General features: G+C 45.1%; 1 protein-coding gene across 1 annotated transcript in view; it reads left to right on the top strand.

Moving 5' to 3' along the window:
- sh2b2 (SH2B adaptor protein 2) overlaps positions 1 to 12,500 on the top strand; it is a gene marked incomplete at its 5' end in the record, with an annotated part of 22,878 nt that overhangs the window by 813 nt on the left and 9,565 nt on the right. The gene's annotated exons all lie outside the window — the stretch shown is intronic.

Here is a 12,500-nt window from a genome sequence, read left to right as displayed (position 1 = left end):
CTTTCTCTGGTCTGCATCCCCTTAACAATTGTGTGTATTGAGCTGTACTGTATTGTACCCATTCTGCAATCTGTTAAATAAAGTTTTCATTCATTCATTCATTCATTCATTCATTCATTCATTCATTCATTCATTCATTCATTCATTCTATTATCTCTATTTATATAATACAACAATGTACATACATCTGATTAGCACTACACTCAGTAGTACTAATTTGTATATTTTGTACCCAGTTTAATCACCTGTATACATTGTATATTGCTGTTGCACTCTGGTTGGATGCCTCGAACTTATTTTCGTTGTGCTGTATATAATGACAATACATTCCAATCTAATCTAATACATTTATTATGAATTTATATTGATAATGTAGCCTTTCCTAGTATAGTATAGTATAGTAGGCCTATACATGTATGTCATACATGTTATGATGAATTGAAAATGGGGGACCCTGATGTAAACAAGACAAAAGTCTTTCTCTGGTCTGCATCCCCTTAACAATTGTGTGTATTGAGCTGTACTGTACTGTACCCATTCTGCAATCTGTTAATAAAGTTTTCAATCAATCAATCAAAGGCTTATACAGCATATGGTCCTGTTTAGAGCACATCTGGGCTAAGGCAATGCTATGCCATGGAATGGAATGGGCCTAAAAACTACCTAAATGGGTGCCACTCATGTTCCACCACGTCGTCTGTTTATTCCCACATATATAATATATGGATGGATGGGCTGTTATGACGCTCAGCCCCAAGTACGCTGTGTACATCATTTCCGCAATCCAAGGCCATCCACTTCTCCCCCGTGTTCCTAGAAGAAGAAACATCTCTAGTACAGCTCACGTTTAGTCGTCGCCCCCCTGGTCATCTGTGAAATTATTTAGACCCGGTGGTGGGTGAGCGACAGGAAATGGAAGAGAGTCGCGGAATGTGCGTCTCTGTCTCCCACGCGCTCCGTAATGTGCAGCGTCTCTCCCACGCGCCCCTCCTTTTATCACCGGTGGTGGCGGCCATATGGAAGAAGCCTATGTGCTCGCTCAATATTTACATTCACATACATACACATGTGCGCCCGCGCCCACAGAGAACATGCTGATTAGTGTGTGTGTGTCTGTGTGTGTGTGTGTGTGTGCGTGTGTGCGTGTGTGCATGTGTGTGTGCATGTGTGTGTGTGTGCATGTGTGTGTGCATGTGTGTGTGTGTGTGTGTGTGCTTGTAATGGGGTGAAAAATGATGAGTCACAGGCAGCTTGCCCACTCGCATTCTCTCTCTCTCATCATGGCTGGCTTCCTATCATGAATGGCATCTGTCTCTGTGTGTCGCGCGCACGCACGCACGCACACACACGCACACACACACACGCACACACGCACACACACACACACACACACACACACACACGCACACACACACACACACACACACACGCGCAGGCTTATCATACTGTATATTGAGCTGGACTCATATATCAGTTAGTGAATCAGTCGTGGTCTGCTGGTTATATTATATACCTGCACTGCTGTCTGGTGGCTGGCTGTGTTGTTCACCGCTCCCACATTCCACAGAGCTGCGGGTAAAGCAGACGCTGATCTAGAATCAGTTTAGTCCTCTCTCTCTCTTATGGTCATGGTCCGACACACAGGGGTATATCATTCAAGCTAAAATGTAGGTGGGGCACAATACAAATGGTTTCTTTCTTTCTTCTTTCTTGACATGTAGATTAAAGGTTTAAAATGTATTGTAAACAAATGTAAACAGTTTCTGTAGCCCAGTAATCTCCCACTTTACACTATAGGGTAAATATAATATTATTTATTTAGAGATTTCTATATCTACTCATTATTTGTGCTGTTGTAGGCTGAATGGGCTGTAGGCCTCTAGTTTCTGGTTGTAGAGTTTCACGAGGATGTGATTATCCCAGAGGTCACAATAGGTCATTTTATAATGAGGTTTAAACCAAATAAATGGGGTTACCCACAAAGAGCTGCTATGGAGATTGATTGATTGATTGATTGATTGATTGAAAACTTTAATTAACAGATTGCAGAATGGGTACAATACAGTACAGCTCAATACACACAATTGTTAAGGGGATGCAGACCAGAGAAAGACTTTTGTCTTGTTTACATCAGGGTCCCCCATGTTCAATTCATAATGGAGACTCCCACCATGCATCACACATGAAGATGGACTCAACGTAACCACATGTTCCACAGTGTCAGATTTACAGTCCTACCAATTTATGTAATTCATTCATTCATTCAGTCTTTATTTAATCTGGAAAGATCACTGAGAGCAATCTGTCATTCACAATGACGTCGAGAAATACGACACGTAATAAATACAAAGAAAGAAAACGATATAGAGACAGAAAATCAATCAATTAAACGTATTTAAAATAATTCAAAACAACTGCATGACTGTGATGAAGTGGTTTGCTATTAAAGATTTTAACTGGCCAATGGATACTAATGAGTTGAGTTTTAAAGTGCATTGCAAAACATTCCATGTTTCTGGGGCACAGGAGCTAAAAGCAGATTTTCCTAATTCAGTGCAAACTCTAGGAACCTTAAAGTATAAGCTAATCACCAGAGAGAGCGTGATAAGTAATTCCAAGACGATATGTAGACAGTACACAGGCTAAAATATAATAATAATTATAATAATAATAATTAGGGCTGTCAATCGATAAAAACATGTAACGTGTTAATCGTATGAATTAAAATATATACGTAGTAAAATGCGTTTGTAGAGTCCTAAAGAAATAAATGACGGTTAGAAAAAGTAATCACAAGAGAACTCATCGGTCACATCTTTGTTGGCAGACGGCCCCTTCAGATAATCTCCGTTAACGTTACTGCTACCAGGCATCATTAGCAAGCATATAGCGTCTAGCTCGACCTGTGCAGCGTTACTTAGTACTCGCTGCTCCGCTGGGAAAGACCGTTCATCGCTACATACTTAACACTTAATTTAATCCAAGAGTCAATTTGGAAACATTGCATAATGAAATAAGACATTCAGGGGACGACTGGTCACTCGTTTATCAGGAACGTAAACAAACTGCCACTGGATGTCAAAAGCTACGGGAAGCGTTTGGGGTCAAAAAAGGCAAGATGTACTTTTTTTGATGCGTCAAGGTTTTCAAATTAATGTGAAAAAGTTACATTTTAATATTAACAGCCCTAGTAATAATAATAATAACAATAGCCTAATAATAATCTCTGCATGGGGTTTTGCCCCAAATAATGTCTTTTGAGAGGCATCATTGGACTCAGCAGAGCAATTCTATTACTAGGCTCGATGCTACTTTGAAAGCACCTGCATGAGGGAGGGTCACAGCTGTTACTCCTCCTTTGAAAATGGCGTCGGTAACACAATTTGTCGAATTAAATAGACAATGTGATTCAATTGTTGCAATTAACTAGCCATGTCAAAATAAAGGCTTTTAGCTAAAACCGAAGTATTTTTTGCTACTGCTGTTTCTATGATAAAGACCTCGAGCACAACACTACTGTACCTCTTTAGACAATGTGATTTGTCGACAGAATCCCATGACTATTAGTCGACTACAACTGTCCGTAGTGGAGAACAGCCCTAGTGTTTGTAATAATAACAGCTTCGAAACAGTCTCCTGTCAGCTGACGTGGGATGAAAGACAGGGAGAGCCATGCAAGGCTATCAGGGGTCAGGTCAAAGGTCAGGGCGTGGCTTCTCTGATGAAGAGGAGTCCGAGCCAGGTGAGGGGGGTCTATTATCCCTGACCCCCATGCCTCCCCTCTAATCCCCCTTCCCTCCTCCTCCTCCTCCTCCCCTCCTCTTCATCCTCCTCTTTCCCTCCTCCTCCTCCTCCCCGCCTCTTCATCCTCCTCTTCCTCCCCCTCTTCCTCCCCCTCCTCCTCCTGACAGTTTTATCTCCTGTCTTCATCTCCTCTTGACTTCTGAGCTACTGCTTCAGTCCCCCTCCTCCCCTCCTCCTCCTCCCCTCCTCCCCCCTCCCCTCCTCCTCCCCCCCCTCCCCTTCTCCTCCCCTCCTCCCCTCCTCCACTCCTATCATCACCGTTCCTTCATCCGTGTCATGTTGAGGCTAGTCCTTACTTCCGTTCTTCCTTTCTTCCTTCCTTTCTTTCTTCCTTTCTTTCTTCCTTCCTTTTTTTCTTTCTTTCTTTCTTCCTTCCTTTTTCTTTCTTTCTTTCTTTCTTTCTTTCTTTCTTTCTTTCTTTCTTTCTTTCTTTCTTTCTTTCTTTCTTTCTTTCTTTCTTTCTTTCTTTCTTTCTTTCTTTCTTCTTCTTTCTTTCTTTCTTTCTTTCTTTCTTTCTTTCTTAATTTCTTTCTTCTGCTCTTTCTTTCTTTCTCATCCATTCATTTGTTCATTCTTTCTTTCTTTTTTCGTTCTTTCTTTCTTTTTTCGTTCTTTCTTTCTGTTTGTTTAGCTTCAGTTAGTTTCCAGGGTGGGTCTGTTAGTTTCGGTTTCGTTTTTACTGTTACTGTTAATGTTCATCCTCATGTTTGCTGTGTTGACAGATTTGACAGAATTGACACACTAAACTAAACTAAAACTAAAACGAAAGCTTTCACACCTAGTTTTAGTTTTTAGTTTACTATAATAACCTTGACATACCTGTGATACATTCTTTTTTTGATCCACTTTTTCTCCCATTTTTCTCCATCCCAATTTCGTATCATCCAATTCAACCCTCCCCTGTCACGAACGCTGTTTCTTGCCTCCCACAAGCCGGCTGCAATGTGGACTAAGTCATACATAGCACAAGTCCCCTCCGGTACTTGAGGTAACAGCAGTCGCATCTTTTCACCTGCGCAGCTCGATCTCTCAGTGTCGAGGAGTAACGCGTGGGAGGCTCACGCTGCCCCCGACACTTCCTGATTCTACTGCGCAGGCGCACCAACCGACTTGTAGGAGTCGCTTGTTCACAACGTTCGATCCCCACCCTTCAGTTTTTCCCTCCCCGTAATACGGCCAATGTGTATTACTGCGGACGACCAGCTAAACTGAAAACAATGTGGAGAGCTGGATTCGAACACGCGAATCCTAGCGTCTCCACACTGGTGGCGAGTGCCTTGCCCACTACACCACCTAGCCGCCACCTGTGATACATTCTATATACTATATACTATAGGGAGGTGTAGTCTGACGTCACTGGTTGTTCCACCCGTATAGGGATTCATCATTGGGAAAATGGATTATCGGCTATTGTAACAATTCCGCCGCATGGAAATTGAAAAGCTTTTCCATTTTTGCACAAAATGAGTTCCCTTCTATCATGTAACATTAATTGCGAATATTTTCATGTTGAGCTATAGATTGTGGATGAATAAGCACAGAAAGGTACACCATGCCAATGTTAATGCTTTATTTGTTTTAAACGAGACGATTTAGAAATGGGCAATGGGGAAATGCATTGCGTTGGACAGAGGGTGGAACACGAAAACGGCAATGACGTCACGTAACCACTACACCTCCCTATATACAGACTATAAACTGCCTCTTGACTTGAATCAGCTCCAGTCACTCTGTTCTGTTAGTCAGTATGTCATCATCATCAACCTTTATTTATACTCGAAAAGACAATTGAGGTCACCCTCATTTTCAATGTAGTCGAGACTTTACTGACATTTCAATGCACACATTTCTACAATATAACAATAATACAAATTAATAGCTATCTACATACAGTAGTACTCTAAGTCCAGAGTGCACCACAGCAATTAGTATAATTTTTTTTAAAGAAAATAAAAATGAACATGGGCATAAAATCAGCACACAAATTGACAAAATAAAAAATCGCATAAACTTCAGACATAAGAATAGGTATAAAAGACAATAAAAGTAGTGTAATGTAGACGTGCAGATTTAAGAATAGGCATAAAATAAGTACAATAGTATAATGTCGCTCGAAGGCATGTGAACGCCCCCCCCCCCCCCCCCCCCCCCACCACGGAACAGTCAGTCCCTCGAACACCCGACACATCAATCCCCACCACATCCCCATCCAAGACACACACAAGTGCAGCCCCTGGTTCTTTTAGTCAGTACAGTATGTGTGTCTCTCTCTGATACAGTGCAGCAGCCCGTGCTTCAGACACAATGAACGGCGTGTTAATCCAATATGTGCATCTGCATAATCGTCTCTCTGCCTGCGACTAATAAGGATCCTCACACAGCTGTTCCAAGTGAAATCCTCAAGGCGTGGCCTTCATTAAGCAAATGCCTTCTATAATGGTAATTTTTGGTGAGAAATAAAGCACAACAAACAACACGCATCTTTTGCAGTTTGTTCCTGATTATCGAGCTTTAAAAAGAGCAAATAGCTGCTTCCACGAGTGTTATTCAGTACAGCCCCGGTGGTCATCTCCGTCGCTCATCTAATGGTTTTTAATTATGTATACTGTGAAGCCGGAACATGTGTGAACCGTGTGTGTGAAAATCACTGTGTGTGTGTGTGTGTGTGTGTGTGTGTGTGGGCGGGCGTGTGTATGTGTGTGTGTGTGTGTGTGTGTGTGTGTGTGTGTGTGTGTGTGTGTGTGTGTGTGTGTGTGTTTGTGTGTGTGTGTGTGTGTGTGTTGTACCATAGTGGTGTGCTAGTTAGCTGTACACATGACTGGAGCAGGCTAATCTTAGAAAGCATGGCTGGGCCCGAACTCCCTGGGGGGCGGGGAACGCAGCCTCGCCAATCAACCTCATCAGCAATCGCAGAGGGAATGCTGCTGGCACAGAACTCCTCACGGGAGTTTGGCAGTGTGTAGATTGTGTGTGTGTGTTTTGTGTGCATGTGGGTGTGTGTGTGTGTGTGTATTGTAGCAGAAGCTGGTCTCTCTCCTTCTCTATCACGACTATTTTCTCACATCATTCCTGCCCATTCTTCTAATTCCTGATCGTCCCAGAATATGTGTTTTCAGTTGAAAGGTGGATTAAAAAAGGATGCAGACACAAACAACATTAAACGACTAACAACATGTACAATAATCATGTACATCATGTACAATAATGCTGTAGGCCCTATATACCATACCACCGCATATATACCTATCCTCACATAGTCCTTTACTATATCTATATCTGTTACATACTAGTTATCCTATACTAGTTACACTGCTGTCCAGTAGTAGTCATACCGCGTCTCTACATTTCGTAAGCTCCATTTCTGCAGACCCCTCTCTGATTGGCCCCACGCCTGTTTCTACACTGGTTAAGCTTAGGCACTCTTTCGAAGTTGGTTAAGGTTAGAGTTTGTCTTAGAGCAGGGCGATAGAACGCCAGGTAGTTTGCAGGCTGTTCGACACGGAAATGGGCAAAAGACACAGCTCGTCACGCGATTGGGCAACAGTGGCCAATCAGAGAGGGGTCTGCAGAAATGGAGCTACGAAATGTAGAGACGCAGTCATACCGGCAGCGTGGCTAGTTGGCTACATGAGTAGAGCTCCGGACTCATGATCGGAAGATCACCCGTTCGAGCCCCCGGTCAAGCCCGTTGTCGGAAAGTGGTGTTGTTGTCCAGCAGGGGGCACTCTGTCCTCTGGATTAGTCAGTAACCATGCCCCTGTTACGATGATAGGGACACCGTACAGCTGCGAGTGCCGTCCTTCGGATGAGACGCTAAACCGAGTTCCTGACTGAATTCGGTCATTAAAGAACCCAGGACGTCTATCGCAAAGAGTATGTATGGGGTTCCCCGACGTTCCTGGCCAAATTCCCAATCAGGTCTCTGACATCAAGGCCACCCTCCCCCTTAATTTGCTAATATCAATCCCTGTCTCCTGAGCCTGTCAGCCATTGTGTAGTGTGATGTGTGCCTGGTGCCAGTGTATGGCAGCCATTGAGCCTGCGTAGCCCAAGATTGTGGGGAGCGCTTTGAGTGTCTAGAAAAGCGCTATATAAATGTAATGATCATTCATTCATTCATCATACCGTCTTTATTTATTATACTACAACTCTGTACATACATCTGACACTCCGTAGTACTAATTTGTATATGTTGCCCCCAGGTTAACCACCTGTACATTGTATATTGCTGTTGCACTTTACTGTTTATATTTGCACTCTGGTTGGATTGATTAAAATACCTGCCTTGACAGCATGTGTGTATGTATTTATGTGTGTGTGTGTATGTGTATGTGTGTTGGTGTATTTATGTGTGTGTGTGTGTGTGTGTGTGTGTGTGTGTGTGTGTGTATGTATGTATGTGTGTATGTGTGGGTGTATGTATGTACTGTATGTATGTATGTATGTATGTACTATATGTATGTATGTATGTACTGTATGTATGTATGCATGTATGTACTATATGTATGTATGTATGTATCATAGGCCTGCCGCGATAAGCAATAAATCGATTAATTGCCCGCGATAATTTAAATGAATGCAATGATTTTGACGGACGCGATTAATTGCTATTTGCGCGTTTGTTTTAATGAGGCGGAACCAGTGCCCCTTGTCAGTCACTGTCCGTGTTGGAGGCGGGCCGCTGGCTTTACTACAGCACAGCACAGGAGCTCCGTGGGGCAACACCACATAGCTTAACTACATTTCTCAATAGTGTTGCTCCTTTTAACCAAGTAGCGTTATTTGTAGTGTAACGTTAGAATAACACAGAATAACGTTAATACAATTACATGCATCATTGTTTACAATGAACGGGTGGGGCTAGTCAAAGGACTGGAGACGGGGACAAGTTAAACATGAATTAATTTATTATAACAGGTCGTTTTCGAGTCGTGCTGCAGTGCCTACGCACCACAGCTATTCTATTATAATACTGCTTTGACGCTTCCTCCTCATCGTTGATTGCCTGTAGTAGCTGCATCTAACGTTAGTAGCTAACGTTAAAACTAAAAAACACAACCGGACGAGACAAGTTGTCGGCTAGGATAATCACAACAATACTTCCGGTCCGGTCGGTGGGCTTCAAAATAAAAGTCTTAAACACCGGAAAAGACGGAGCGGTGGGCTTCAAAATAAAAGTTTTGGGAAATAAATTTCTCAAAAAAATTCTCTAACCGGTCGCAATAATATCGCTTATCGCGATATTTTCGGGGGCAATTAATCGCCCAGCAAAATGTGTTATCGTGGCAGGCCTATGTATGTATGTGTTGTATGTATGTGTGTATGTACTGTATGTACAGCCTGTGTGGCTGTCCGTAGCTCATGCTTAGCTATACATACAATGTATATTACATGGAGTGCATCTATGCAAACTGAATATGTATGAACAAAAATGTAGCTTAAAAAAAAGCAGCTACTGTACATATATCTTCTCCATGTTTTGCTACAGTAATCCTCCATGGGGCCGTAGGAGCATGTATGTACTGTACTCCCAGCCTCGCACAGTGCGTCCTCAGAGGACCGTATGAAGTGCGGACGTATCCTGGTCAATGCGTTCTCCAGGCGTCTCCCTAACACACAGTTATGTCTCTCTCCTCGTCTCCATGCAGTCAGTTACTGTTACAGACACAACACCCGGCCATCTGACAGAGATATCAGCCCGGCTCCCCTGGGTGAGGAGGAGGGGGGGGAGGAGGAGGAGGAGGAGGGGAGGGGAGGGGGGGAGGAGGAGGAGGGGGGGGGGGAGGAGGGAGGAGGAGGAGGAGATGGGGGGGGGGAGGAGGGAGGAGGAGGAGAGGAGGAGGAGGAGGAGGGGGAGGAGGAGGAGGGGGGGAGGAGGGAGGAGGAGGAGATGGGGGGGGGAGGAGGAGGAGAGGAGGAGGAGGGGGGGGAGGAGGGAGGAGGAGGAGGAGATGGGGGGGAGGAGGAGGGAGGAGGAGGAGAGGAGAGGAGGGGGGGAGGAGGAGGAGGGGGGGGAGGAGGGAGGAGAGGAGGGGGGAGAGGGGGGGAGGGAGGAGGAGGAGGGAGAGGAGGAGGGGGGAGGAGGGGGGAGGAGGAGGAGGGGGGGGGAGGAGGAGGAGGAGGGGGGGAGAAGGAGGGGGAGGAGGAGGAGAGGAGGAGGAGGAGGGGGGAGGAGGAGGGGAGGAGAGGAGGAGAGGAGGAGGAGGGGGGAGCACAGTAGTGGCAGAGAGGAGGAGGCAGAGGAGGGAAGGAGGGGAGGAGGAGAGGAGGAGGAAAAGGGGGGGGAGGAAGGAGAGGAAGAGAGGAGATGGGGGGGGGGGCACAGTAGTCGGCAGATTTTTACAGCAGATAGGCAAGCAGAGGAGGAGGGAGAGCGATGGCGAGGTTGTATTGGGAGTGTAACTAACTGTCGACGTTGACTAAAAACACACTTCTTCAATCAATATGTGAAATGAAAGAAAAAATTACTATACTAACTAAAGAATACTAACCTTCTTATTGTCTTCTACTATCATGCACTCTTCCACTAAAGCTACTAATTAATCGTCCTTGCCTATACCTATACTAAGTCAACTAAATGACTAAATGTAAATGTAGGATGTCATAGGGAAAAAAATTAAACGCTACTAACCTTTATCTGCTTTTTACTACCTGTCCCTCCCCTCCCATGTAGCTATGATGCCTGAATGTATCTTACTGTCTTTTACTAGTATGCTCTCTGCTACTAAGGAATCTACCTTGCCTATATTACTACCTACTAGGCTGACCCCTATTAATAGTTTAGTCGACTAATCGGTCGAAAGGAGCCGTAGTCGACTGGCCAACCTCTTAGTTGAATTAAAAAAATTTATTAATTTTTATTTTTTTTATTATTATTTTTAATAATTTTTTCCAAAAGAAAAGAGGTCTAGAAGCGTGGCTAATGCTAATGGCACACATACCAGAGGCTAACTGCCTACGAAAACAGGCACAGAGGCACTGAAAGAGGATTTCACCCGTCTAATGAACAACACTAGACTAGACAAATATCAAGATGTATCCATCAGTGGACCAATTGCATGCTTTTGCAGAGGACAAGAAGCCTTCAGTCGACTCCTTCAGACATTAAGCACCCCCCACAGCCCAAATGGAATGATACAAAAAAATTATAATAAATAAAAAGTTTAAAAATATGATATATATTTTTTTATTTCTTTTTTAAGTTGACCAATAGTCGACCATCCAAATCCTTAGTCGGGGACAGCCCTAGCTCATAGTATGCTAACATGTCTCCACTAATATGCACTCAACACTGCAGCACCCAAGTTACAACCCTGTTTGATGAACATTGTTACTCGGCTGTAAGAGTTGTACCTGTCGTACAGAACCTGTAAGTCGCTTTGGATAAAAGCGTTCAGCTAAATGACTAAATGTAAACATAGCTATACTGCGTGTCGGTGGTATGACTGTCGAGCCGTACCCACCCACCCTGCCCTCCCTCCTGGCCCCCTAGGCAGGTTGTGGTAAGGTAAGAGGAAGAGGGGAGGGGGGGGGGTATGTGGGCGTGATGATTAGCAGGGTGCCTCTTTAGCCCCCATGCTCCTGGAGTGTGTCTCTCCTCTCCTTTACACTCCCCTAAGCTCTTCCACCCACACACACACACACCTACACACACACACACACACACACACACACACACACACACACACACACACCTACACACACACGCGCGCACACACACACAGATTGTTTTAGCAGCTGGCCCGTGGAGGCAAAAACATGACCTCTCTATCCTCATACTGGTCACCCCCCCCCCCCTCCACCCCCTCACCCCCCCTCACTCCTCTTCCTCGCGCGCTCATCTTCCATCATTCTCTCCTCTTAAAACACCGTTCCGTTTCCCCCCCTCTTGTCATCTCGTTATCGTTCTCTCTCTCTCGCCGCCTTTGGCCTTTTTTCTATCTGCTGCTCCCATTGTTCCGTGGTGCCGCTCCGGGCCGAGTGTATGGCTGCTAGACAGTCAGTGGGGGGGGGGGGGGGGGGGGGGGGGGGGGGGGGGGAGAGGGGGGGGGGGGGCACTGTCCACTCCTCTAGCTTCTTGTGGCTTGAGTTTCATGCTGACTCTCTCTCTGTGTGTGTGTGTGTGTTGTGTGTGTGTGTGGTGTGTGTGTGTGTGTGTGTGTGTGTGTGTGTGTGTGTGTGCTGTGTGTGTGTGTGTGTGCGTGGTGATGTGTGTGTGTGTGTGTGTGTGTGTGTGTGTGTGTGTGTGTGTGTGTGCGTGCGTGTGCGTGGTCATGTGTGTGTGTGTGTGTGTGGTGTGCAGGCATGTGTCTAGTATCCTTGACGAAGACACATCCCCTCCTGAGGAGCGGAAGGGCAGGCGCTGAGAAATTGCACCGAGTCACTGACTGAGTCGTTGTTTCTGCTGAATGTGGGGAAAGTTGGGCCCAGTGCGGGTTTTTAAAATAGCTCAATGGGTATCGACTGCCTCACAGCCGTACTACACACACACGCACACACACACGTGTGCGCGCACACACACACACGCACACACACATGCAGCACACGCACACACTCAGAAAGGAACACGTCAGTCAGGAACATGTCAGTCAGGAACACTCGCGTCATAATAATTAAACCATTCATAGTGACAAATGGTTACACGTTGTCATTTGGCGTATATAGGCTCTGCTCTCGAGACGCTTTCAGTACAAATC

This window comes from Notolepis coatsorum, assembly GCF_963971535.1.
Source record: "Notolepis coatsorum genome assembly, chromosome: 1".
NCBI lineage: Eukaryota > Metazoa > Chordata > Actinopteri > Aulopiformes > Paralepididae > Notolepis > Notolepis coatsorum.
Note: the sequence above shows the minus strand (reverse complement) of the source record. Positions and strands in the feature narration are given on the sequence as shown.